At 35.0% G+C, this 27,306-nt stretch overlaps 1 long non-coding RNA gene across 1 annotated transcript in view; it reads left to right on the forward strand.

Moving 5' to 3' along the window:
* The window catches only part of LOC116282438 (uncharacterized), a 414,543-nt gene that overhangs the window by 299,524 nt on the left and 87,713 nt on the right, over positions 1-27,306 (forward strand). Inside the window, exon 4 of the long non-coding RNA XR_012077453.1 lies at positions 19,504-19,598. This is a non-coding gene — a long non-coding RNA (uncharacterized lncRNA). The remainder of the gene's footprint in view (positions 1-19,503; positions 19,599-27,306) is intronic.

The following is a 27,306-nucleotide window of genomic DNA, read 5'->3' on the forward strand; positions in this document are numbered from 1 at the left end:
TCACTAGCCACATATCCTTAAGTCTTTGGGGGCTGTTCTTATGTGCTGTTTCACAAGGGATGCAGTGTTATTCTTGATTTTCTACTTTTGTTTCAGGGTAGTGAGGGGTAGCAGTTCAAGGGCTTCTACTTGATCTTATTATGATGTATCTTATTCCACAGCTCAGTGAACCCATCTTAGGGTTCTGTCAGCACTTAAGAATATCTAACCTGATTATGCGCTCAGAGATTAGGAAAATAACCACAGGTGACCCACTGGACTTATTGTAAAAATGAAATGGGCCAGTACTTCATTTATCATATGCCCTTCTCTCTAACATGGGGTTATTGTGCTGCTTTTCATCACCTAGAGCAGAGTCAGCTCAGATACTGTATCAACAGTCCCTGAATCTCTTTGGCTTTGCCCTTTTCCCATTATAGTTATTCTTGAGATGGTAATAGATTCTTTTGAGGAAGGATTGGTGAAATAGAAACTACATATCCTTGCTATGAAATTATAGGTTACTTTTTAAAGATAACCTTTTAATGTTGTTCAAGAGACACCTTTTAATCCATTGTTATTTGAGTCTGAGATCTGAGTCACATCTGGAAGTTGGGCAAGGGCTTTTGCCAGCCTTTTGCCCATCTGCATTTCATTATACAAATCAAGCAACATTCTCATTGGATGCCCAATTGTATCACCTCATGTTTTAATACCGATTACAACAGATTGCTACATGTCAGGCTCCCTAGTTGCCATTTTCGTCTTGTTGCTCATTATAGTAATTGTTTTCTCCTTGCCTCTGATGGTTAATTACTGCCAAATGGCCTCTGCTATACCAGAATCCTATCATTGCCAAATGACACTAGAGAATCAAGTTCTGTAACATATCCTGTTATCAAGCGTAATTTGTAAATGGCAACTACCACTGAGATTTCATCAATGCCAGTTCCTTTATTAGTATATTTGTTATCCCTGTGAGACAATCTGGAACTCATTCCTGTGGAATGTCTGGGAAACAGTGTAGAACTCATATCTGATTTGCCTCAGCCAAGGGGGTGGAAAGCTTGGGTATTTATCCACTAATTCCTATTTGTTTTTGGTTGAGTGTTGGATAGTTGTAGATGTTTAACAATTGGCTCTCTGAACAAGTAGTCCTGATTTATAGGATCTGTCATCTGCCCTGGAACCACTTTTACCATGGCCAGTTTCAGACTCCAGCATGACATCACTGAGTGTGGAGTTAGGAAGGGATGTACAGCAGCACACCATTATATGGGATCTCCAACCTACAAATACAAATAAGACATTAAAAATCTCAAAAGCATAGATAATAGTAAATAGTAAGATGATTAGGAAGTGATGAGTTTTGAGCACATTTTACTCTTGTTTTAATATAAATTAATTTTAAGTTTATATAATTTAATTTTTAATAATGTGTTTAAGAACTAGGTTGTAAAATCACTGAGAATTTAACAACCAGCACTTGCACGCTGTTACACATGACACCAATGCTACTACCACTGTTCTTGTACATGACAGCTTCTCAGCACCTGTGTTCTGACCTGCACAAAAAAAAAAAAAAAACTAAGCAACTCCTTTAGTCAGAGGAAGGAGTCATTTAGAGATTTGTAAGCACCTGTGATATGAAACCAGCACTGTGCCTGGGAATGGTAAGTGCCAAGGATCTGCGGGTCATTGAAAGCACCTGCTGTATTACTTGTCCTTAAGAATTCATGAAAACGTGCATGGATAGGATTTAAAACATTTGTTTTATACATAACTGAGAAGGGAGTTCTCATTTATTGTATACCAACAGTGTGTTAAATAGCCTTCATCTTTGCTATACCTATGTGTTGGTTGTTACCCACCATCCAGAAGGAAAGCAGCATTCTCAGGATCTCAGACCATTAATTAGCTGAACAAAGCATTTAACCTCTGTTTGTCTGACTCTGAATACTGAGCCAGAGTCATGTGTGATTGTTTTAATTACATCACACAAGTAAGATAAAGATTAAATCTTTTTTGAAAATCCTGAGTACCACAAATTAACTAGGGAATAAGAAATAGTATCTTGTCTAGATTTTTTGATGGAAAATCTTTATATCAGAAAATTAGCGCAAGTTGGTGACTGATACAATGAAACTGAACATGGCCAGGAATGATTCCCCCTTTCCATCTCAGCATCCTTCCCATCTATCCAGTAAAAAGCAAAGATTCTCCCAGTTGAGTCTTCATGAGATGTCTGCTATATATAGGTAGGTATGAAATGTGGTGGTTTTGAGGAAAAACAGCTCTCTGAAGGAAAAATTAAAATTAAACAAAATCATCTTATTTAAACAACATTGTTTTAAGTAGTTTCTAACCTTGGGAATAAAGAATCCCCAGGGCTTTTCTTTATAAATCACCATCACCTCAGAAAAATGCTGGGTTAACTGATAGGAAGAAATGGTGAAGAGAAACATCTTACAGTTATGATACTGGTTCTGAAGTTGAACAGCTTATATGGAGATCATTATAATTATCTCCGTTTCCCTTTTTCAAAGTTAATAAAGGCTCTGTTGACTCCAGCATTGCTTTGAGATAACTAGAAATACAGAAAGGCAGTGATGCCCCCCCAAAAGGAAATATAAGGAAGGAAGCCAGAATTTTACAGCTTAGGCCAAGGCTTGGCACATATTTTCCAAAAAGGTCCAGATGGTAAATATTTCATGCTTTGCAGGTCATAAAGTCTCTTGGCAGAGTCCCAAAGTAGCCATAGACAAAGGTAAATGAATGAGTATGAATGCATTGCAATGAACTTTATTTACAAAGAAAAAGGAAGCAGGATGAATGTGGCCTTCTGGACATAGTTTGCTGACCCCTGATTTATGCTGATGAACTGTATTGCTAACTTCTTGATTATTCTCACTTTTTAATGCAAAATAAATATGCTAACAGTGGATTCACAGTTTATTTTTTCCTTTTATTAAATATTGATTTGATGCTCAGTATTTGCTGGGCATTGTTCTAGGCAGTGGTGATGCAGTGGTGAATCATAAAAGTCCCTTTCTCAGTGAACTGTTATTTAGTGAAAGTGCCTTAAGCAAATAAATAAAAATATAGAATATTGTCAGGTATTGCTTTAAAAAAAACAGAGACGTAGATACAGTGAAAGAGGTTTTAAATTAGATAATTGATTTGGAAAAACACAACTTGATAAGGTGATATTTGAATATAAAGCTGAATAAAATGAGGTGGAATGCCAATTAGATGACTAGAAGTCCCAAGATTAGAGATTGTTGACTGTGTCCATGGTTTCATGAGAAGTCTATGATGGTTAAAGCAGTAGAAATACGAAGAGAGAGGAAAAAATAAGTCTGAAAGGAAGGCAAGGCCCAGATCCCTAAATTGCAGGAAGATGGTTCTTCCCCTTCTCTTCTTGGTTTTCACCTCTACTGATGCAACCATAGCAACTATTCCTGACTTTGATGTGATCTCAGAACAAGGGCCTAGATGATTCTTCTCCCTACTCTTCTTTCTCCTTCTTCCCTAGCCCACCCCTCCGTCCTCTCCCACGATCTTGATTAAAAAGGCTGGGGCCAGGATATAATAGTGTTTGAAGTGGTAAGAAATAGGTTCTCACTGGATATAGATGTAGATAAGGCAAACTGGATATTTAATAGGATGGATGTGGAATGTAAGAGAAAGAGAGGAGTCAAGAGTGAGTCTAATGTTTGACCTGATGAATTGATAGATGAAGTTCTCATGTACTGACTAAGAACAGTGTGAAATGAACACATCTGGGGTAGAGATTAAATTTCCCCTTTTTTTTTTTTACTTCTCTAGGATGTCAAGGTGACAGTTTGTTTTACAAGCCTGGAATTTAGAGAAGAGGTCAAGTTGGAAATATAACTTGGGAGCATCAGTCTATAGATGTTATTTAAATCCATGAGAATGTGTAAGATTGCTGAGGGAAAGTGTAAGTGAAAAAAAACTCATAAGGGCAGGGGAACCTGGGTCACTCCATCACTTGAAAGTAGGGGAGACATGGAGGAATTGGTTAAGTAGAAGAATGAAGAGTGGCTAGTGAGGGAGACAGTAGCAAGGAGCATGATACTCTGTAAGCCCTATGAAGAAAATGTTTCAGGAGAGATGGAACAATTGGCAAATACTACAGAGAGACTATGTAAACAATAACTGAGAGATAAATGCCATATTTTGTAGCGTGAAGATCAAGAGCAGTTTTGGTGGATGTTGGGCCTAATTGCAATATATTCAAGGGAGAAAGAGCAGAGGGGAATAGAATAAAGTATAGGTAACCACTGGAGAAGTTTAATTTAAAAAGGAACAATAATACAACAGTAAAAACAAATAGGACAGAAGTTGGCAGGAGATGTAGAATTAATAGAGGGCATATAGTCAAAAAAGTTCTTAAATATGCAATGAGATGCAAGTGGAAGACGTCCTTAGAGAGGGCAATGGCAGCTGCTTAGTGGTAAAAGAAGGGAGGAAAGTGCAGGTGCAGAGGGGTGGAGAGAAGTTGTGGTGAGAAGTAGGGTGTTACCTTTTCAGAGGACTCCTATTCCTTCAGTGGACATTTTATCTACTATATATACTTGAATGTGTGTGTGATCTATTTCACAAAGAATAAGTCAAGCTTAATTATTGCCCTGGGGCATGGATGTTAACTTTTGAAATTGAAGATTAGGTAGGGGGTGGTAAAAGTTTGAGGAGGGAGAAATTTTGAAGTGGTTGTCTTAGAATAGAAGAATAAATATACTGTGGAAAAATAGTAAGAGTGATAGGCATTCCCAAGTGCTCTGAGGTTAGTGTTAGTACACTTAGTAATAAATCTCTCAGCTCTATACTCTTTGCAGGTGGAGCTGCAGAATAGGCTGAGAGCTGGATCTAACTTGGTTGTGTTTTTCTCCTAAAGCATAACAAGTGGGGTGGTAATTTGTTCTGTATAATGCTGCACCTATTAATCTAGCAGGGTTAAGGTGTGATTCAAGAAGATGAGGGAATATGAGAGTGAAAAGGTAGTTTGATCAATGGATGTTAAGTCTTGATGGAGTTGAAGAATTGTTGCAATTGGAGTACTAGAAGGAGTGAGCTGGGAAGATAAAGAGTTTTGTCAGAGGATCGAATATATGAAAATGAAATTGAGGATAGGCTATATTTGTTAATTAGGAAAACACATTCAAGTGTGTTGCAGTAGACTAATATAATTATATATATGTATAAAATATAATAAGCTAGTGTTCATTCATATTTCCTGTTTGCTCTCCAATTCAGCCATGTAGGAGGATGCCACTTTCACACTTCTTAAGAAGTGAGACCAGAAGGGTCACTCTCACGTTGAGTGCATTTAAAAACCAGCTTTCCTTTTTCCATTTGTTATGCTCTTCATTCAGGCTGCAGTTGGGGGTCATACTGAAGTGATTCATAAACAACATAACAAATGAAATAAACACCCATAGTCTCCTGTAACTCACAGCAGGTTGAAGCTCTAACTTAAAGATGGGCAGACTTGGTTATAAGGCAAGGTTAAACCTCTTCAAGGTTAAAGCATCCTGGAATATTCAGCAACCACATGGAAGTCAGTTGCCCTGGAGAACTTTGTGAATTCGTGGTATTTTACAAAGGTGAGAAATGAACTTTTCTCACATTAAGCTACTGACAGTTTGGTGAACTTTGTTACCATAGCAGAATCTATGGTATCTGGTTTATGAAAGTGAATGACTGAGATAGGTTGAATGACGACAAGATCACCGAAGGACAGGAGGTCAAGGGAGGAAAAGGCAAGGTGTACAAGGGTTGTCTGTATGAAAATTTAAGTCACCACACATTATGACAGGGTTCATTTGAAGAGAACGACAGTGAATCAAGAGTTAAAATTTTCAAGAAATAAGGAGAAATAATTTGGCAGTTTTAAAAGACTTCAAGAAACAAGTGATAATATGTGTAATAGTATGAAGACATGAAATCCAAAGATGAGAGATTTATGGAAAAAAGGGAAACATTCTAGAAGTAGCTATAAAAAGAACTATTGAAATCTGGCTACTTTAAACAATTAATTGGAAACACAGGAAGAGCTCTTAAAAAACATCATTACATTTTTCAAATAAGAAATATTTACTGAAACATTTCTCCTCCAGAAATTTAAAGTCTACAAACATTTTTTTTAAATGGACTCTTTCCCCAACACTTTGATCACAGAAATTACACTGAAATATATTAAGAATAGACTTATTCTGGAATCTGCATGTATTAGGAGGTAATGTGGACTTAATTTATAATGCTGTCATATAATTTAGAAGTCATAGACTTTACTAATTTTGTTTCTAATTTAAAAAGTTTTAATTTTTTAAATTTTTTATTTAAAAATTTTTTTCAAAAATATTTTTATTGAAGTATAGTCAGTTTACAGTGTTGTGTCAACTTCTGGTGTATAGCACAATGCTTCAGTCATATAGGAACAGACATATATTTGTTTTCACATTCTTTTTCACCAAAAGTTACTATAAGATATTAAATATAGTTCCCTGTGCTATACAATATAAGCTTGTTTATCTATTATATATATATATATATATCTCCAAATCTTGAACTCCTGATTTATCTTTTCCCACCCACTTCCCCCCTTGGTAACCATAAATTTCATTTCTGTGTCTGAGTCTGTTTCTGTTTAGTAAATAAGTTCATTTCTTTTTTTTTTAGATTCCACATATCAGTGATATAATATGGTATTTTTTCATTCTCTTTCTGGCTTACTTCAATTAAAATGACATTCTCCATGTCCATCCATGTTGCTGCAAATGACATTATTTTATTCTTTTTTAAGGCTGAGTAGTATTCCATTGTATAAATATATCACAGCTTCTTTATCCACTCATCTGTCAATGGACATTTTACATTTTTTTTATTCAAAATTCAGTTCCAGTATTTGCCTTTGCTATTAATAAAGAAATGCAAAGTTTTTCAACTTTTGAAATAATGCATTATGTATGAATTCATTTTATATGAATTTCCATATATTTTATTTTCCTTTTCTAAAACTATGAGTTATATATTTGACTAATTTAACCTTTTGGCTGTTAAACAACAGTATAAATGGTTCAGGCAGTAATGTTTAATATTGTCAGTTTTGTTCTGTTGCTTAATTTGTTGACAAATTTAGGAACATGAAGAGCAATTATGAGTTAATACTAAGAATCTATTTCATAGCTTGGACAATCATTATTGCCATATAATTAAACCTCAGAACAGTATTTTGAAGCATATTTTAATTCACACATTTCAGAGTAAATATTATGCTGGAAAATACTTAACAGTGTACAGAGGGAGGAAGGATCTTTTTGTCTTTAATGGTAATGAGTTGTTAGATTTCCTTTAGACCCCCAAATAACTAACATCCCTTTACTTTGAAGGTAGATATGAAATAAAAGATTCATTTTTGAAAAACTATGCAAGTTTTACCATATCATTAACAAGTTGACATAATTAAAGAAATTAAAGTGCTCAGTATACAGTAGCATGGATTCTGCATAGAAAGCAGTAAAGGCTAATTATAAAGTACTAATATTTTTACTGAAAATAAAAAATTTTTATTGTCAACCATTTAAATTCCTCTATGTTGTAATATAATTACTTCTGTTTATTTCTATACTTTGTTTTTCGCTATTTCAATTAGCAGAAACATATCTTGTAACTTAAGTTTGATCTTCTTTCTGTTCCTTAAATATGAACAAATAAAGATATTAGATCTGAAATACTATTTTGGAAACTATCGTAAATTCTAGAACTTGGAAGCACTGTGAATTCTAGAACTGAGAAGATCTGCCATTTCTTTTCCTTATAGTTCAAATGTCTATACCGCCCAGATTTTGTTATATCAAGTCCTATAGACTTCACATTTAATTATACCTTTACTATAAACCCACTCCCTCTTATTTTGTCATTTTCAGAAATAAAGGAAACAAAAGTTATAAGAGCTCTCTATTTGATGTATTAAACCACACCCAAAGACTGAATTTCTTTGATCTAATGTTCGTAGCATATTGTAAAAAAGTTAATTTTTCAAAACTAAGTGATAGCCTTCATTTTATCAATTGGAGTAAGGGGATGAAGCATAATAGTTTCCTTAAATACCTATCATCAGGCTTTGCCTGGTTCTCAGCTCTAATAGTGCTTATTTTCTGTGAGCAAGTACTCAGTAGGTACTGTGCGACATGTGCTATCCTTTCATTTAATCCTTATGACAGTCTTCTGAGGTAAAATGCATTATCATTTATTCTGTTAAGCTGTGACTTAGTGAATTTAAGTAACTTGCTCATGGTCTTCCACAACTAGGATATGTAGATGATACACAATTATGGATCTGTCTGTTTCCAAAGGCTACTTCTTAACCACTGTTCCAAAATATAATATTCAGGTGATTTATGATGCTTTATAAAAATAATCTAGAGGGTCATTGGGTGATGGACCAGAATTTGTATTTTTACAAAGCCATCATAATTCAAGAGGGGAAGATGGCTTGAAAACTAAAATATTTTAACCATGAAATACAATAGAAAATGTTCAGCCTTACAGACTCTAAAATAAAACTTTTTGCTATTTACTGATTGCTGTATTTCAAATAACCAGAAACTCTGTGGGTATTAATTGATCACTATATCCTTTGCAGTCCTTTCACCATCTGTTTCTGTCGTATATTCTGTTCCCTCTCACATCCTTCTCCTGGTATGTATGTCTCTTTTTTTGGCTTCATTAACATTGACTCTCAGGCACTGTCAGTAGAGTGAATAATACATATTAAGGAACCCCATAAGCCAGTTTGAGATTTTATTTCTGATGATAACTCAGGTCGAATCAATTAGCATGGCTTTTGTGAATAAGTTATAAACCAAGAATGAATAGGATCATTAATTGGGATGAGTTCCTGTAGGTTTATAAATCATCATCCATGACTGATAGTTATACAAAGAAAGAGCTTTATACTTCACTTGTACATTATCACATAATTCTCTAGCAGTAGTTGAGAGAGGGTAATTGAGTGGCACAGAAGCCTATAATGATATAACTTAGGATAGATACATAGAAAAGAATGTATTTAAGTGTCAGAACATTGCTGAGAAAGTTTATACTGTTCCCCCTTTTTCTTATTCAGAGTATATCAAAACACAGAGAAAGATGTGGAAATTGGGAGAGCATAGCCTTTTGACTAAGAAGTTATTGCCTCTTCTTTCATCTTCTCCCAATCCCCATATAAGAAACGTTTCCTGAAAATCTTGGTAAGATGAATAGAAAAATGAAGGTGGGAAAATATTGACACAAGCAGTTGTCATTCTTATGTAGTTGTGACCACTTTGATTTAGAAATCTTGCTGATGAGTAAATTGGGATAGATTATCTTTCCTCTAATAAATTACCTGTAAGTGATGCATCAGAGTAGATAAAACTAAAACCAACATAAAAATAAGCAATAATACAATAGGCTGAGTCATGGTCTCCCCAGCAGTGTTCACACATAACCCTTGGAACTTGTGAATAGATTACATGGAAAAGGGGATTTTCCAGATGTATCCTTAAATAGGGCAGTTATCTTGCATTATCTAGATGGACCCTATCTGATCACATGACTTAGAACTTCATCTGGCTGGAATCAGAAAAGGAGTGAGAAACTCCAAGCTTAAGAAGGATTTGAAGTGTCTTTGATGGTTCTGAGAGATGCGGGCTATATGTAAGATCTAGAGAGGACTTTAAGAACTCATGGGCCATCATTCAAAAATCCACAAATGACAAATGCTGAAGAGGCTGTGGAGAAAAGGGAACCCTCCTACACTGCTGGTGGGAATGCAGGTTGGTGCAGCCACTGTGGAAAAACAGTATGGAGATTGCTCAAAAGTCTAGGAATAGACTTACCATATGACCCAGGAATCCCACTCCTGGCATATATCCAGAAGGAACCCTACTTCAAAAAGACATCTGCAACCCAGTGTTCATAGCAGCACTATTTACAATAGTCAAGATATGGAAACAGCCTAAATGTCCATCAACAGATGACTGGATAGATAAGTGGTGGTATATTTATACAATGGAATACTATTCAGCCATAAAGACTGACAACAGAATGCCATTTGCAGCAACATGGATGTTACTGGAGAATGTCATTCTAAGTGAAGCAAGCCAGAAAGAGAAAGAAAAATACCATATGAGATTGCTCATATGTGGAATCTAAAAAACAAACATAAATGCAAAACAGAAACAGACTCATAGACATAGAATACAAACTTGTGGTTCCCAAGGGGGCAGGGGGTGGAAAGGGATAGACTGGGATTTCAAAATGTAGAATAGATAAACAAGATTATACTATATAGCACAGGGAAATATGTACAAAATCTTACGGTAGCTCACAGAGAAAAAATGTGACAATGAATATATATATGTTCATGTATAACTGAAAAATTGTGCTCTACACTGGAATTTGACACAACATTGTAAAATGATTATAAATCAATAAAAAATGTTTTTAAAAAATTGCACTGTTCATTTAAAGCAAATAATTCCTAATTTAAAAAAATTTTTTTTACTAAAAAAAAAAAAGAACTCATGGTAAACATGAAAAGGAATGAAAACAGACTCTAGAATAAATATTGGCCCCTGGCTGATAGCCAGTGAGGGAGCAAGGACCTCACTCCTGTGATTGTAAGGAACTGAATTAGGCTGTTTGCATGGGCTTGGAGTTTGGTTCTTTCCCAGAGTTTCACGCATGGAACGTAGCCCTGCCAACACTGATTTTAGCCCAGTGAGACCTATATAGGACTTCTAACCTATGGAACTATGAGTTAATAAACAAGTGTCATTTTAAGCTGTGGTAATTTGTTATGGCAACCCTGGAAAACTAATCTAAACAGTGACTTAATATGTTTGTGACTTGAGCAAGTTATTTACCTTTCCTGTGCCTACTGTTCCTCATTTGTAAAATGAACTTAATAAGGGTTTCTAACTCATAGCATTATTATGCTATATGACTCTTAGGTCTGTATACATCATTAAGTCTAGTTACATAGGAAGAGACATTGCCAAAGGAGATGCCAGAGTACGGTAAAATAAAATACATGAAATGAAGGAAGTGAAAATTCATGCTATATAAAAAGATCATATTTTGTTAAATTGAATTTAGGTAAGAGAGGAAGCTTGCATTTACAGATAGACAGTGGTCACAGGTTATATGAGATATGTATTCTTGATAATCTCTTAATATGTGAAACTAAATTAAATGAACAGTATTTTGTTACGTTGCTAGAGTTGTGCCACAAGGTTATGATTCAGTCATTCAGGATTCTTCCAAAGTATTCAGTGACCCTCTCTTTGGGAGGCATTTAAATTATATAAAAAATAATATAGAAAGTAAATTTTGATAACATTTCAGGTTAATATAATTTGATTGGCATTGACTGCAGGCATACTGCTCAGATTGTTCTTCCCAAATGGGTTTGTACAGAGCCGGCTTGAGTGTAGGCAGCATTTACTGAATGCATAAACTATGTCACAGTAGTTCTAAGCCTTTGTATCAGGGCGTTAAATCCCACTACATAACAGGAATTTTTATATTTAATGTAGTTCTGGTTAATTAATGATGTATATGAATTACTGCTTAGTTTAACTTCAACTCCCATGAATGTGTTATGTAGAAGGCTTGATTAATGCAACCATGAAAATAAGACTTAAAGATGTTATCTTTAGGCATATTGGCTTAGTCACTTGAAAAAAACTTTAGATTTAAATCTTATTAGTGTTTCATTTTCTACTGATAACCACAGATAAGGATGATAACCTATGGGAATGTCACACACACACACACACACACACACACCCCTCCCCCCCCAGGGAGGAGTAGAAAGCTGTTCTTAGAAATTACTCATAAATTCTCTGATGTAACAAAATCATAAAGGAAGGAAAGCACCTAACACTAAATTACCAATGCTCTTTGATGGGCATTCACATAGAATTAAAAAAAAATCAAAGATATTCTTTTTGCCTCAAAATTTATTTCAGGGACTAACTGTAAAAGAATTGAGATATTTTACCATGATCCTGATCAAAGAGTGACATGTAAGGACGGGCATTGCTCCTTTCCTGAACTTTCTCAGGATGAGCCTTCTCTTGGGATTGAGTTCAGAGGATACAGAAAAATAACAAATGTATATATAACGGAGAAAATGTTACTAGCTTGTAGGTGGGATAGCTCAAGTTCTGTTTATAACCTAAATGTAGGTTGGTTAAGATACCAGGATTAGTCAAACAACTTGAAGAAATATTTCACTTGATAGGGTTCGGGGCAAAATCTTACTCTGTAGGGGAACCAGACAGTATGTCCACACTATTCCCTCTAAGTTCTAGAAAAATTAGAATAATGTAAGTTACATACTGCTTTAATTCAGGTGTACTCGAGTGTAAGGTATGCTGAAAGTTACAAAAATATATTGAGGAGGAGGAAGAAATTGAAGAAAAATGAAATAACAAGTAGATAAGAAATACTAAACCATAGAGTTGTCCTTTACGGTAAGGTCTAAGTCAGCCAAAGCTCAGTGGCTAAATAGGTGTGAGGAACATGGGCTAGGTTTAGGAAGACAGTTCCACTCATGTATTATAAGTATAATGTATGCTAATGCCAGTAATGATAAAAATAGCAGCTGCTGTTACTCAGGTGTTCAATATATATCAGGCATTATCTTTAATCCAAATCAACCCTATAAAGTAGTTAGTATTATTGCCAATGAGAGAGAAGAAAAATTACTTGCATATTGGTCAGGCAACATTCTTAAGGCCACATATCCAGGAAATTTCATTTTAATTGTTGAAGTATACTAAAGATGGTATCCCTAGGGAAATTAGTTTCGTATTGTCTGATAGATTATCAGACAGTAAAGATAACCAAAACCTGTCATGGTTCCTGATGAGAAGTCCTGATATAGTGGGGAAGTAAAAAAGAAGATATTTATTGTTATTTCTGCCGCAAGTTTGGGGGACCTTAGTAACTAGCTTGATCATAAGAATGAGGCAGAATTCTTGTTTTTTATACCTCCCCAAACTAATTCTTTACAAGTCTTCCAGCTTCTGTCTGGCCCCTGGGAATGCTCACTCTTGGAGAAATCAGCCTCCACATAAGGAATCTTACTACTCTACGATATCAGGCTGTGAAGAACCCCAGGCTAACTATGTGGAGAGGCCATGGAGACAGCAAGATGTCTGGTCAGTTTCAACTTGTCTAGACATTCCAAGCCAGGCACCAGGCATGTGAGCCAAGAACCGTTGTGGACATTCTAGACCACAACAGACATGACAGACGTGTGAAGAACTGAGGGAACTAAACAACAGACTAAACTGCAGGTCTGAGACATAAGACACCATTAAGCTGTCTTAGCCATCTGCAGCCATTAAAAGCCACTTAATTTGCAGAGCAGAGATGAGCCGTATTTGCCATGCTTTGCCTAAATTCTTGATTGATAAAATTGAGAACATGATTACGTGGTTATTTTATGGCACAAAATTTCATTGTGGTTTGCTTCACAGCTGCCAACAACGAGAACAGAATATACACATATAAGATTGCAGGGCATATGAGGGACCAGATTCTAATTACGCCACAATAGTAGATCTGAAAGATAAAGAATGTATCATGATGTTCATGAAGTGGGTTGGAACTCATGGCAGAAATTCTGTACCAACTGGGGAATTCGATTTCTAAAGGCAGAAACTGAGGTACATATTCTGTAAATAATTAAATAATAAAAAGAGTAGCCATATTTTGTCCAGAAGTTTGGCAAAACTTCTCACATTCAGTCTTTGTTTTTCGCAAATAACTTATTCTAGGGCATATAGCTGGTAACTGTGTGAGCCAGGATTCAAACTTGATCCACCTGACCTTATAACAGTTTAAGTTCCATTATGTCTTATGGTTTCTCTTGTAGTAAGTGGCATCAGTAGAGGGGAAAAATCAGTTCTTGACCCTTTAGACACTGTGAGATTAAGGTTTTCTTCAAGTACTTAAGACATCTGCGGCAGCTGTCTCACTTCTTGATAGGTTAAGACTGTAAAAATAATTGCATCCCTGTTCTAAATTAACTCAGGATCTAGTTTAAGAAGAGTTTGTAAATGGAGGGTATCAGTGGCACCAGCTGCCTGGGGCTATGGAGGGTAAATGCTACTCAGATGGTGTATTGCTTTGAGATGATTGGATTCTTATTTTTCCAGTGAAAATAGCTAAACCCTGGGTTTAAACCTAAATCAAGAAATGTTTGTTTTATGTCTTTCACTTAATTCTATCACATCCACACTAAAATTCTTCCTCAACCAAGACTATGAGTTGAGATTTATCTAATGAATAGGATTAATGGACTTCAATTACAGGGTTGTTTCTGGTTTGGCCACTTACTCATGATAACACGCTTTTCAAGATAAAAATTTATTGAGCCTCTGTTTCCTTATCTGTCAAAAGAATTTAAGCATACCGTATCACAAATTAATAGAGCTAATGAATGTAAAACTGGTATCATATTACTATTTTCTTTCTTCTTTCTGTTTCTACTTACTGAATCTTTGGAATCTACTTCCAAAGAATTGAACTGTATATTAAATTCCATTTACTCCTGTAATTATCCCCTGAATGATTAAGTCCTTATTCAGATATTTTTTGAGGATCAAAGAGAGTCTTAGTTTTGAACATAATACTTTACTGATCACATGGTTTTAATCTTGATTTTATTGATTTACTAAAAGAAAAAGTTACAATAGCAACCACCTGTCACATAAGCAAAAAGGTATTGATTATTTTTAACTAGTCACAACGAAATATTATGTAAATCATGTAGAAAATAACATAAGCTTGAATAACCTAAGAAATCATGATTTTTCTTAAAATCCGTATTTTCTCTCCAGCATTGTCTAGTCATTGATGGTCTGATATATATCCAAGGAAGTAAACCAGCGCTTCAAAGATAAGGGTCATATAAATCTATAGCGTTTGTGTAAGTTTTGTGATTTCTGTACTCCTGGAAGGCTACTATTCCAAATGGCATCATTGTGCCACTTATTTGCTGATCATTAGAATCATGGGGTATAGTTATACTTGCAATTGCTGCCAGGTAAAGACAGATCTGAGAGCTAATGCTAAGAGGATGTCAGGCAGCAGGGAATACATGGTATTAAAACGAACATTATACTTTGTACTTATCATCAGGTTACATATTTTGTATTAAAAATTAGAATTAAATTGTCATTTATGGACAGAGTGGTCTAAAAGAATTTTACATCCTTACTTTTGGTTATTTTGAGCTTCTCATAATGCTATTTTGGCCTCAGAAGCAAGATTGCTTCCTGGTTACAAATATCAAGTACTTAATCAGCAGGCAAGGAGAATATGCTATCCTAAGCATTTATAATGACAAATGCCAAGTTCTTATTTATAAGTTTATTTGTGTGGAGTAAGCCTTTTGTACAGGCCTGCAGATTGCAACAAAAAACCTTTGCTTTTCTTTTACTCCAGGTAGCCTCATAGATGGTTATGCCGTAACATTTAGTATTTTGATTATACATTTTCCAATATTAAATTCCATATTGAAAATGGCATAAGGTAGAGCAAATTATGTTAGCAAATGTCTGGATGTTGATTATGGGCCAGACTCTGTTCTAAGCACTTTGCATACATTATCTCATTTACTTCTCATTCAGCCTTATTGTTTATATCTCCATTTTAGATAAGGGAATTTAGAGAGTTAATTAACAGGTTCAAAATCAAGCTGCCAATTTGTATAGGTGTCAGTATTTCCACTCTTACCTATTTGCTTCTAAAACTCATATTATCAACCACTATCTATACTGCTTTTAGCCTTTCTGTTTAATATAGTCTTGCCAATTATTAGTTGACACATTACTAAGATATCTTTGAATCTATTCCCATATCCTGTGAACATTTGAAAACTACATTTTTAGATCATTTAAGAAAACACTTGCTTACCAGATAACCTTGTTCTGATCAAATTTAAGTACGTTGTATGCTTAAGAGATTTATTTTGAGTACTCATGGCTTTTCCCCACAAAATGTCATTTTATTTGATTTTTTTCTGTATGACATGTGTTTTGGGAGTAAACATTAAATTACAGATTAACTTTTGGCAGTTGCAACCCTTGAGATTGTCATTCTGAAAATAAGAAATAATTGAATACAGATAATGAAAAAACAGAATAACTCTTTTGTTTTTACATGTATGTCATGGCTCATTTGAAGGTAAACCTGAAGATCAATACCTTGTTATTATTTGCTATTTATCTGCAGCAAAATTTTAATCACACTGCAAGACCATTGTGTGACAGGAAGTAGCAGAACTATTAGGAGACTATAGCCACTGCCCAAAGTCCACTGCTCCATTTATATATTGTATATTGAAATTCTGCTACATGGTATACTTTGATATAGTAATTAGTGACTAGATGGCTGAAAGTATTAGGGTTTGCAAAAGCATCAGGATGCAGCCCATGAGAATGTCAAAGATCACTGTGAGGTATTTAAATTAAATTAAATATCATTTAATTGATATTGAGAGATTAAATTTAGTTATCTGAAAAATTTGTATTGTATAATAACTTATTACCAAAAATGACTCTGGATAAATGGATAGTACATTTTGAGGGTCCTTATTTATAATATAATGAGTTAAATCTCATTACAGATTAACATCTAATAAATATAGATGCAAAAATCCTCAATAAAATATTAGCAAACTGAATTCAACAATATAAGGAAGACTCATACACCATGATCCCATGATCAAAAGGGGTTTTTTCCAGGGAAGCAAGGATGGTTCATTATTCACAAATGAATCAGTGTGATATATCACATTAACAAAAGGAAGGATAAAAATGAGATGATCATATCAATAGATGCAAAAAAAGCACTTGACAAAATTCAACATCCATTCATGATAAAAACGCTGGTCAAAGTTGGTATAGAGGTCACATATCTCAACATAATAAAGGCCACTTATGACAAACCCACAGCTAACATTATATACTCAATGGTAGAAGGTTGAAAGCCTTTTTTCCAAAATCACAAACAAGACAAGAGTGCCCACTCTACTTCTATTTAACACACAGTAGTATTGGAAGTCCTAGTCACAGCAATCAGACAAGAAAAAGAAATCAAAGGCATCTAAATTGAAAGCAAAGAGGTAAAACTGTCACTGTTTGCAGGTGACATGATATAATATATAGAAAACTGTAAACTCTCCAGCAAAAAGCTATTGGAACTAATAAATGAATTCATTGAAGTTGTAGGATACAAGATTAGTCCACAGAAATCTGTTACTTTTCTGTACACTAATAATGAACTATCAGTGAAAGCAAGAAAAAATTTCATTTGAAATGGAATCAAAAATGATAAAATACTTAAGAATAAACTTATTCAGAAAGGTGAAAGACCTATACTATGAAAATTATGAAACAGTTATGATGGAATTTTAAAATGATCCAAAGAAATGGAGAGATTTCCTGTATCCTTTGATTAGAAGAATTAATATTGTTAAAAAAGCAATACTACCCAAAGCAATCTACAGATTTAATGCAACCTCTATCAAAATACTCATGACATTTTTCACAGAACTAGAGCAAATAATCCTAAAATTTATATGGAACCACAAAAGATCCCTAATTGCCAAAGCAATCTTGGGAAAAAAGAATAAAGCTGGAGATATGACCCTCTGAGACTTCAGACTATACCACAAAGCTACAGTAATCAAAGTAGCATGGTACTGGCACAAAAAACAGACACAAAGTTCAACAGAACATAATAGGGAGCCCTAAAATAAACCCACACACTTATGGTCAATTAGTCAACAACAAAGGAGGCAAGAATATACAATAGAGAAAAAACAATCTCTTCAATAAGCTGTGCTGGGAAATCTGGACAGCCAAATGTAGAAGAATGAGATTAGGATATTTTCTCACATCATAACAAAAGGATACTCAAAATAGATTAAAGAGCTAAATGAATTCCAGGAACCATAAAACTCATAGAAGAGAACATAGGCAGAACACTCTTTGACATAAATCATAGCAATTTTTTTGGGGGGTTGTCTCCTAAGGAAAAGAAACAAAAGCAAGACTAAACAGGGCCTAATTAAACTTAAAAACTTCTGCATAGCAAAGGAAATCATTGACAAAACAAAATTAATCTACTGTAGAAGAAAATACTTGCAAATGATATGACTGATAAGAGGTTAATATACAAAATATATAAACAATTCATGCAGCTCAATATCAAAAAACCCAAACAATCCAATAAAAAATGGGAAGATGACCTGACCAAAGAAGATATCCAGATGGCTAACAGGCATAGGAAGAACAGTGCTAATCATCAGAGAAATGCAAATGAAAACTACAATGTTATATCGCTTCACACCTGTCAAAATGGCTATCATTAAAAAGACCACAAGTAAGAAATGTTGGCGATGATATGGAGAAAAGTTAACCTTTGTACAGTGTTGATAAGAATGTAAATTGGTTCAGCCACTGTGGAAAACAGTACAGAAGTTCTTCAAGAAACTAAAAATAGAACTACCATACAATTCATCAGTTTCACTCCTGTGTATATATTCAAAGAAAATGAAAACACTAATTTAAAAAGATACATGCAGCCTAATGGTCATAGCAGGATTATTCACAATAGCCAAGATATGGAAACAACCTAAGTGTTCATCAACAGATGAGTGGACAAAGAAGACGTGGGGTGTGTGTGTGTGTGTGTGTGTATATATGTATACATATATATACATATATATATATGTATGTTCACAATGGAACACTACTCAGCCATAAAAAGAATGAAATTTTGCCATGTACAACAACATGGATGGACTTGGAGGACATTGTATTTTGTAAAATAAATTAGACAAAGAAGGACAAATATTGCATGTTATCACTTATATCTATAATCTAAAAAACAAAAGAAGACAAAGGCATAAATAAAACAAAACAGAAACAGACACATAGAGAACAAAGTAATGTTAGTGACAGGGATAGAGAAGGCAGGGCAAGACAGGTATGGCATTAAGAGGTACAGATGACTATGTGTAAAATAAATAAGCTACAAGGATACATTGTAGAGCACAGGGAAATATAGTGAATATTTTCAAATAACTTTAAAAGGAGCATAATCTATAAAAACTTTGAATCACTATAATGTACACTTGAAACTAATGTAATATTTTAAATCAACTATACCTCAATAAAAAATTTTTCATCACTGTCAGTGTCAAGTTCTATCACCTTAACATGGGAGAGATTCTGACTTTAAGAAGGTTAATTTTTACAGAGTTTAAAATAGGATATCTCATTAGTTATCATTCTCACAGCTGGATGACTCTGTTTTGGAGTTTCTCTCAGGAAGGACTTGTACCCTCCCTCCCCTAATATCCCAATCTACTGAGCTCTGTTCCTCCTCTGAACAATACTACTTAATCTGTTTCTTTCAATTTTCTTTCAGTCTGTAAATTGCCAATTTTCCATGCCCTAACAACAACAACAACAACAACAACAACAACAAATAGTGAAAAGATAGCTAAGACTCAGCACAGAAATGTAAGTTTGCTTTGTGTGTGTGTGTGTGTGTTGGGGTGGGGGTTGGGGGGGCGGCAGCATGAGGCTACCATGGTTTTTCATTTGGAAAGAATTGTGAACTGTTACAAAGCAGGGTTCTCTTTTTGACACCTTTCAAAGTCCACCCTGCTCTTTTACCCAGCAAGTTCTTTGCACATAAAAGCTATCAAGTGATTTTGTTGATCTGATACTTTATTAGATTTGTTGTTAATTACAGTCATGTCAATGAAGCAAAATAATAAGATAATGCTAAAGGCAGGAAAAGAGTGCAGTATCTTCCAGCATATAACTGTTTTTAAATTTTGGAAGTGGATTTTATCTAAATGTATATGTGAGTCAAATTTGACTTTTTCATTTGTTTCCTCCGTTGGTGTTCCTTTGTCTAGTATCATGCGGTGTGCAATACAGCCAATCATGCAGGAGGTTTGAAAACACTATAAAGACAACGTTAACCATATAACAGAACTACCAAATTTTCTTGCATAGCTTTGAAGCAACAACTCTTCATTTTTACAACCTGCTGATGGTTAGCACTAACAATTACACTTAAGTGGAATAAGTACAATGATTGCCTACAGGGATAACCGAATGTTAGGATATAGGCACAATTTTTCAAACAAAGTAAAAACTACTACTTTCAACAGAAAACTCATGGAGTAGTTTAGTATCAGTACAGCACAATTTTCTCAACTTCATTAGATATTATTTACCCAGAATATGAAACAAGAAGGCATTTTACACGAACGATATATTTTTTTTATATTCTAGCAGTGGGTATTATTTTTTATACCGACTGACTGTAAGTCTGAAGATCTTGGAGGTGCTTTAAGAAACTTAAAAGAAGAGGGGAAAAGGTGTGAAATAGATTTAGTTTCATTTGTGAGTTAAGTGTATTTATTGAATGTCAACTTTGTGGTAAGAGCAACTTCAGAGTAGTGTTTAAACATGAAATATTTATTATCTTCTCTGAACAAGCCAAAATACTATGATTTTTAGAGCCACAAAGTTAAACCAGATAATTTTATCTTCCAAGTTGCCTTTATTAAATCAGAGAGAATAAATGATATACAATTCTTTCATATATTTTGCTTTATTAATTGAAATAGTCTTAACTATTTCAAAATAAAGTTAACAAGTTGAATGTTGGTAAATTGTTTTTTCTGACGATGAAAAAGATCTTTAAATTATTTTCTTAAAGCAAATTTTAGTCATGTCTCAAGGGAATCAAAACTTTAAATGACTCTTCATTGTTTTCAGAATTACAGACTTCAAAATGCATACTGAAAACATTTTATACCACAGTCACAAACTACTTTTCACCATTATCTCTTGAGGTATCTTCGCTATGTATTCTCCGGGTACATTAGGATTTCACTTTTCTATTCCCTAAATACTTTCTTGCTTTGATGCCTTTGCTTATTTGGTTTCCAGTTCCTAAGATGGCCATGCCCACCAGTAAAATCCAGTCAGTTTCTGGAGTACATTCATGAAGGTTTTGTGACCTTACTGTATTTCCTTCCTCAAAATTTTAACAATGTTTTTTTCTTGAAATCTGTCCCAGGACACTTATTTTGTAAAGTTAAAGCACTTTGTACTTTTTTGCTTGTTTGTCTTTTTAATCGTAGTCGTCCTAGTAGGTGTGAAGTGGTGTCTCATCATGAGTTTGATTTGCATTTTCCTAAAGACTATAAATACAAGAGGAGTCCCTCTTCCCTTCTTTCTGAAGTGTCCAGCTTCTGGCTAAAAACCTGTGTGTGACTTTTCAGGCCTGATCATAGGCAATTACAAGGCTTTGCCTGGATGAGCTCATGGGGAGAAGCTGCCCACCTCACCTGATGCTTGGTACACAGCCAGTGCATCACAGTCTCTGAAGAGAGCTGGAGTCAAGAATTCAGAACTCCCTAGCCAGCCATGCTGTTAGACATGACTGCATTTTTAACCTAGGCACTTCCATTTGAAGGTCTCTTTACTTGGGAATTTTAGCAGATGACTTCCTCTCCTGTCTCTGCCAAGACCTCCTTATGGGGGTTCAGAGGGATCTTGAAGAATGTCCTCTTCCACTCAGACCCAGGACTCAAAATTTTTCCATATCACCACTCCTCAACTCCATCCCCTGTCCAGTGGTTCATAAAATTGCAGGAGCCTTTTTCAGAGCATTTTCACAGTTCTTTACTAGCACAGTTTCCTGGAGGGAAGTAGAACAGTGAGGAGAGTCTACACTTTCTGTTTTAGCCTCTTGCTCATACAATTGCAGTAAATGATTAAAGAGTTGACTGGTTTTTTTTTTTCATTTTGGTTTATTATCCTAATAGGTTACTCTAATATCTGATAAATCAATACTCTTCAGCTCAGGTGAGCTCTTGACATATTTCACCTTTCTTTTCTTGAGTCTTCAAATATTTGGTAAGTAGCCACTATATGTTAAGTACTTTGTTCTAAGTGCCTCAAGGAACAAAGAGTATAGTACTGTGAGAAACACTCAAAGAAATCAAAGTTTGCAGCTTAGGAGAATAAGAGCTGTGACTGACAGTGCAATAGGAATAAGGAGCAGAATCAAATGAGTCAAAACAATGAACAAAGACAGCATTATTTTTAATAAAATTGAGATGTAAAGAATGAATATGTCCTAGGAGGGTTCTAGGAAAAGTGAGTTCCAGGCACAATAAACAATTTAAGCAGAGGTATAGAGTCCTGAAACATCATGACTATCAAAACATCAAACAATTAGTTAAAATAGAGTAAAATAGAATATTTTCAAGATTTGTGGAAATGAAGCTAAAGAGAATAGTAGAGGAAGGTCATCATTGTCCCTTTACAGTAAACAATAATCTAATTTTTGTATATGGTATGATGTAGGAATCCAAAATCATTTTTTTCTGCACATGGATATCCAGTTGTCACAGCACCATCTGTTGAAAGAACTATTATTTCTGTCATTGAAGAGTGAGAGAGAGAGAATGAGAATGGAAAGACAGAGAAAGAGAAGGAGGGAAAGTAAGATTGATTGATTTTTGAGGCTGAGAAATTCCATGATCTTCTCTCTGTAATCAGGAGATCTAGGGAAGCCAGTGGTATAATTCCAGTTTGAATTAAAGGCCTGAGAACTAGGGAAACTGATGATGTAAATCTCAGTCCAAGGGCAGGAGAAGACCAATATCCCAGCTCAGCAAGCAAGCAGGAAGGGAAAGAACCTTCCCTTCCTCTGCTCTTTGTTCCATTCAGACCCTCAGTGGAGTAGATACCTACCCACATTGGCAAATGCAGTCTACCTTACTGAGTCCACCAGTGCAAATGCTTATCTCATCTGGAAACATCTTCACAGACACACTCATAAATAATGTTTAATCTGGGCCTCCCTGACCTAGTCAAGTTGACATGTAAAAGTAACCATCACAAGTTCATCCCTTGGCACCCAAATGCATCTCTTTAAACCCCACTTAATCTCCAAATAAAGACAATAACAAGATCACAATTTCTCCTAAAATGATACACCTATCCTACATACAGCCAAAAACACGCTAACCCCTTCCCCAGAAGAGGAGGTAAATCCTCGAGTGATGTTTACTCTTTCCTATTTTGATTACTGCTTTGACTCTGCTGTCCATGAAGGTAACTTTGCCCACCTTGCCTTTGGTGGTCGAGTGCAGTTACTTCATCCCTGCCATCTGGGGATCCAGGTACTCCGACTGCATTTAGATTTTTCAGTTGACTGGCTGTGGTTCCCACTGTAAGGTCTGGCCTATAAAGAAGAGTAATCACAGAGCTCTTCAAGGGTGCTTGTGCTCCTGTCACAAACTTTCTTCTTAAAGTATTGGTGGAAAGTATGTCTTCTGTGCCCTCCCACTGTGGATGAGCAGGTCTTAAATAACAATTCCACTCTAACATTCTGTTCTCCTTACACCTTTGAGTCTCTTTTTCTACCTTAAATCAAGGGAGATTGGGCATTTCCACTCACTACAGGCTATCTTTTGATCCATAATTCAGCCAACGAACCAATCAAAACATGTAAGAGCCCTTGCTTGCTACCTGAGCTGCAACACTAATTCCAGGATTTCTGCTTCGTGATCCCATATCAGTAGATTTGGCCTGATCCAGCTTTACATTCCTTCCACCATTATGCTACAACCTGAATATTCCTTCCTACACATGTTCCCCAGACTCCTGCTTGTATAAATGAGAAAACTCAAGTAAAATTGTTTAGTGTAGTGTACCTCCTCATGGGTCACACTTTATACCTCGCCTTTAGGGACCTACTGTTTGAGTCTAGTTTACAGGTCTGGAAGCAAAGAGGAGTGGTGGGGCTGGATCTTTAGGAGAATCAGAATTGTCCTGCATGGTTACTACCTCAAGGGATGCCATTTCCTGAGTTATGCAAAAGAAGGATGAGCTCAGGATTCCAATTTGATCTATTCTTATTCCAGAACACATTCTTTTAATTACTGTAAATTTGTGGCAAATTTGAAATTGAGAAATGTGAGTCCTCCAGATTTGTTCTTCTTTTCCAAGGTGTTTTGTTTTGCTTTGTTTTGTTGCTATCCCAGAGTCCCTTGCATTTCTTTGTACAAATTAGGGTCCACTTGCTCATTTCAGCAAAACAAGCAGTTGGGAGGATCTGTAGATCAATTTAGGGAGTATTGCCATCTTAACACTGTTAAATCTTTCACTCCATGAACACTGGTGCCTTTCCGTATATTTAGGTATTTAATTTCTTTTAACAGTATTTTGTACTTTTCAGTGTACAAGTTGTATGTGTCCCTTATTAAATTTATTCTTCAGTATTTTACAGTTAAGTATTCAAAGTATTAAAAACATCTTATCTCTTATGTAGAAAGTTTACTTTTGCAAAAAGTCACTATCTAAATTCTAGGGCTAAGATTGGAGACAGGATAATCACTTAGGCAGTTATTGGAGAAAACCTAGGCAAGACATGATGAAGACATGATTAGGTAGTGTGAATGGAGAGAATGCTAACAGTATAATCTTCATTAAAGATGTATAATCTATAGATTTGTTTATTGGTTTGATGCAAGGTGATTAGAAGTAGAGGAAAAATTATAAAAAGGATAAACCTTGATTTGGAAATCTAGTCTCCTTATTCATGGAGAGAATAAGTTGATTAGAATTAGCAAATGTGAAGAAGAAAAGTATGATTTTTACCATGAGGCATAGTGAATTTAGGGTGCCTGTGGAACACTTGAATAGAGGTGTTTAGGAAAAAGACAGATACATAGATCTGAGCCTAGGTTGTGCCCTGAACAGTGCATCACTCCCGAGAGGGCACTGGGAATTGTAATCCAGCCTGTGCTTGTAGTGCTGAGCTGCCGACTGGCACTGGGCCGCGGCTCCCCACAAGAAGCTTCTTTTCCTAACTTATCCATGTGGAGCTATACTGTTTGAAAATTTTTGTAAAGTTACTGTATGTGGGAGTGGTGAACATGCTCAGGAGAAAGCCTATGGCTGGAAGTAAATGTGGAAGAAGGACACTGATGGTTGTCATTTTCCTTGGCAGAATCTCTAAAACTGCTGACAGTCACAGGCTTTTGAGCTGCACAGTTCTGTATTCACTGACAAGTAGAACACATTAGTCAATCCTTTTGAAACTTAGGCTGCGAAGTACATAAAGTAAGGATAATGAATATTGAACATCCAGTGCTGTGAGAGTAAAGAACACAGTATATGTAACACTCTTAACAAAGATCTTGGAGAGTAGTTGAAGCACAATAAATATAAATGCCATGGTTAAATAACACAGTTATTTAATCAAATACTAATCTAGATGTTGCTGTGGAGGTATTTTGATAATGTGTGCTTTGGTTTTAATTCCTCAGACTCTAAGGGAATTACTGGCATTGAGCTTTTAGGGAATTTGAAAACGGCTAATTAACTTAATATGTGACTATCAGAAATGAGATAGTGAAAAAAATTGTATTGTTCAAGCATTAGGTAAATAAATGTTACTGTGTGCCAACAATAACATACGATATTTAAAATTCAGTAAAATTGTATTGGAGCACATTTCAAAACATGTAGCAAGTAGTGTATAAAATATAAATAAAAGATTATAGTAGAGAACAGCATATAAAATATACGTATTATACATACTAATGAAAAATAAAAAGCACCATGTTGAACATGTCCCCCACCTCTTTTGCCTGAAAGTAATAATGTAATGATGCTGTCTGAATAGTTTTTACTGCATGCACCCAAAGATTAATTATAATAATGGGAGAGATTTGGAAATGAAAAAAAAATCACATTAATTGTTGAAGATTGAAAAGATGAGAATTTCTGTTTTAATTCATATATATAATAATATCTGTAATAATTTATATATTTCAAATACCTTTAGACTATAGCTTTTCACTCACTTTTAAGTCAGGGTACATTAATTATAAAATCAAGTGATGCCACTTAAAATTAATGGCCAAAAAAACGCATACCAATGTGAAGATTCCACAGCTATATGCTTTCCTGTCCACATTATATATGCTGACTTTCACAATTTTTATCAAGAAACCAACTGTGGAGTACATATACGTGCATGTCATACCTAGGGATGACATTGCCTTATGCCATGCTAGTATAAAAATTAAATGTAGATGGTTGGTTACACAGTGCACTGCATGTGGAAAATTCTAATTTCAGTCTTACCACTTTGAGGAAGAGGCAAAAAAAAAGATGCCAGTCTTAAGGAATGTGACATTGTTTAATACCAGAGTCATTCTAATATGATGTTATTGAGACAAATTTGATTTTTGTTATATCATGGCCGTTTTATCACTGCTGACCACTGTAGAACTGATAATGATACATATTAGAGCTATCCAGTAATAAGCAAAGTTCTAAAAAGGAAACAAAAGCCTGAGAAGCAAAAGGTTATTATGAGGTAAAATAAGGGAAAATAGCACAAAATGTCAGTTTAATTTTGAAATTTGTATAAAAAGCCATGCAGCAGTAGATGTCCATACAACTTGCCATTTGTGCTTCTATTGATTAATTGCAAGATAAACCAAATGTGAGGATTTTAAAAAAAAAGGAAAGGGAAATGCTGTTAACCTTCTAGAGAGTGAACTTTATAGAGCTGTTTCTAAGTCTTGCTGAAATTAAAGGACAGAAAGTGTACTCTACACATCTTTTTTTAAAAAGAGATAATGACTCTAGTCTGACCCAAATCCATTTTATGACTTGTGAGAGAGTTAGCAATGTTTACATGAACCTGTCATCCAAGTGATAAAAAATGATGAGAGTAGAAGGGGTTACTGTACAAAAAAGTAAAAATAATAAATGGGGTACTATTTTCTAAAATGGGACATTCAGGGAATCTCTTTATGAATAATATTAAATGTCTAATTTACATCATTTTATAATGAAAAAACCCAAACATCTCCTTAAAATATATACCCTACACTTCCCAGCTTCTGTCATTATCTTCATAAAAAAGTACGTTTGTCATTATGGACAAGGACCCATAAATACATTTGGGATAAGGAGCACAAACAGAAAATCAAGCAAAAGACCAAAACACAAATCAAAATACTGAAGAAAAATTATATAAGCTGGCCTAAGCAACTGAAAAACGTTGGAGGGATATGTTAAGATAGCAGGAAAAACATCTGTAGGGGAGTACAGGGAAGAATGTTTATACTAGGGTCACCCTTATTCAAACAGTAATTAAAAAGTGAGAACCTCC

The sequence above is a fragment of the Vicugna pacos genome, chromosome 11 (assembly GCF_048564905.1).
Source record: "Vicugna pacos chromosome 11, VicPac4, whole genome shotgun sequence".
Taxonomy (NCBI): Eukaryota; Metazoa; Chordata; class Mammalia; order Artiodactyla; family Camelidae; genus Vicugna; species Vicugna pacos.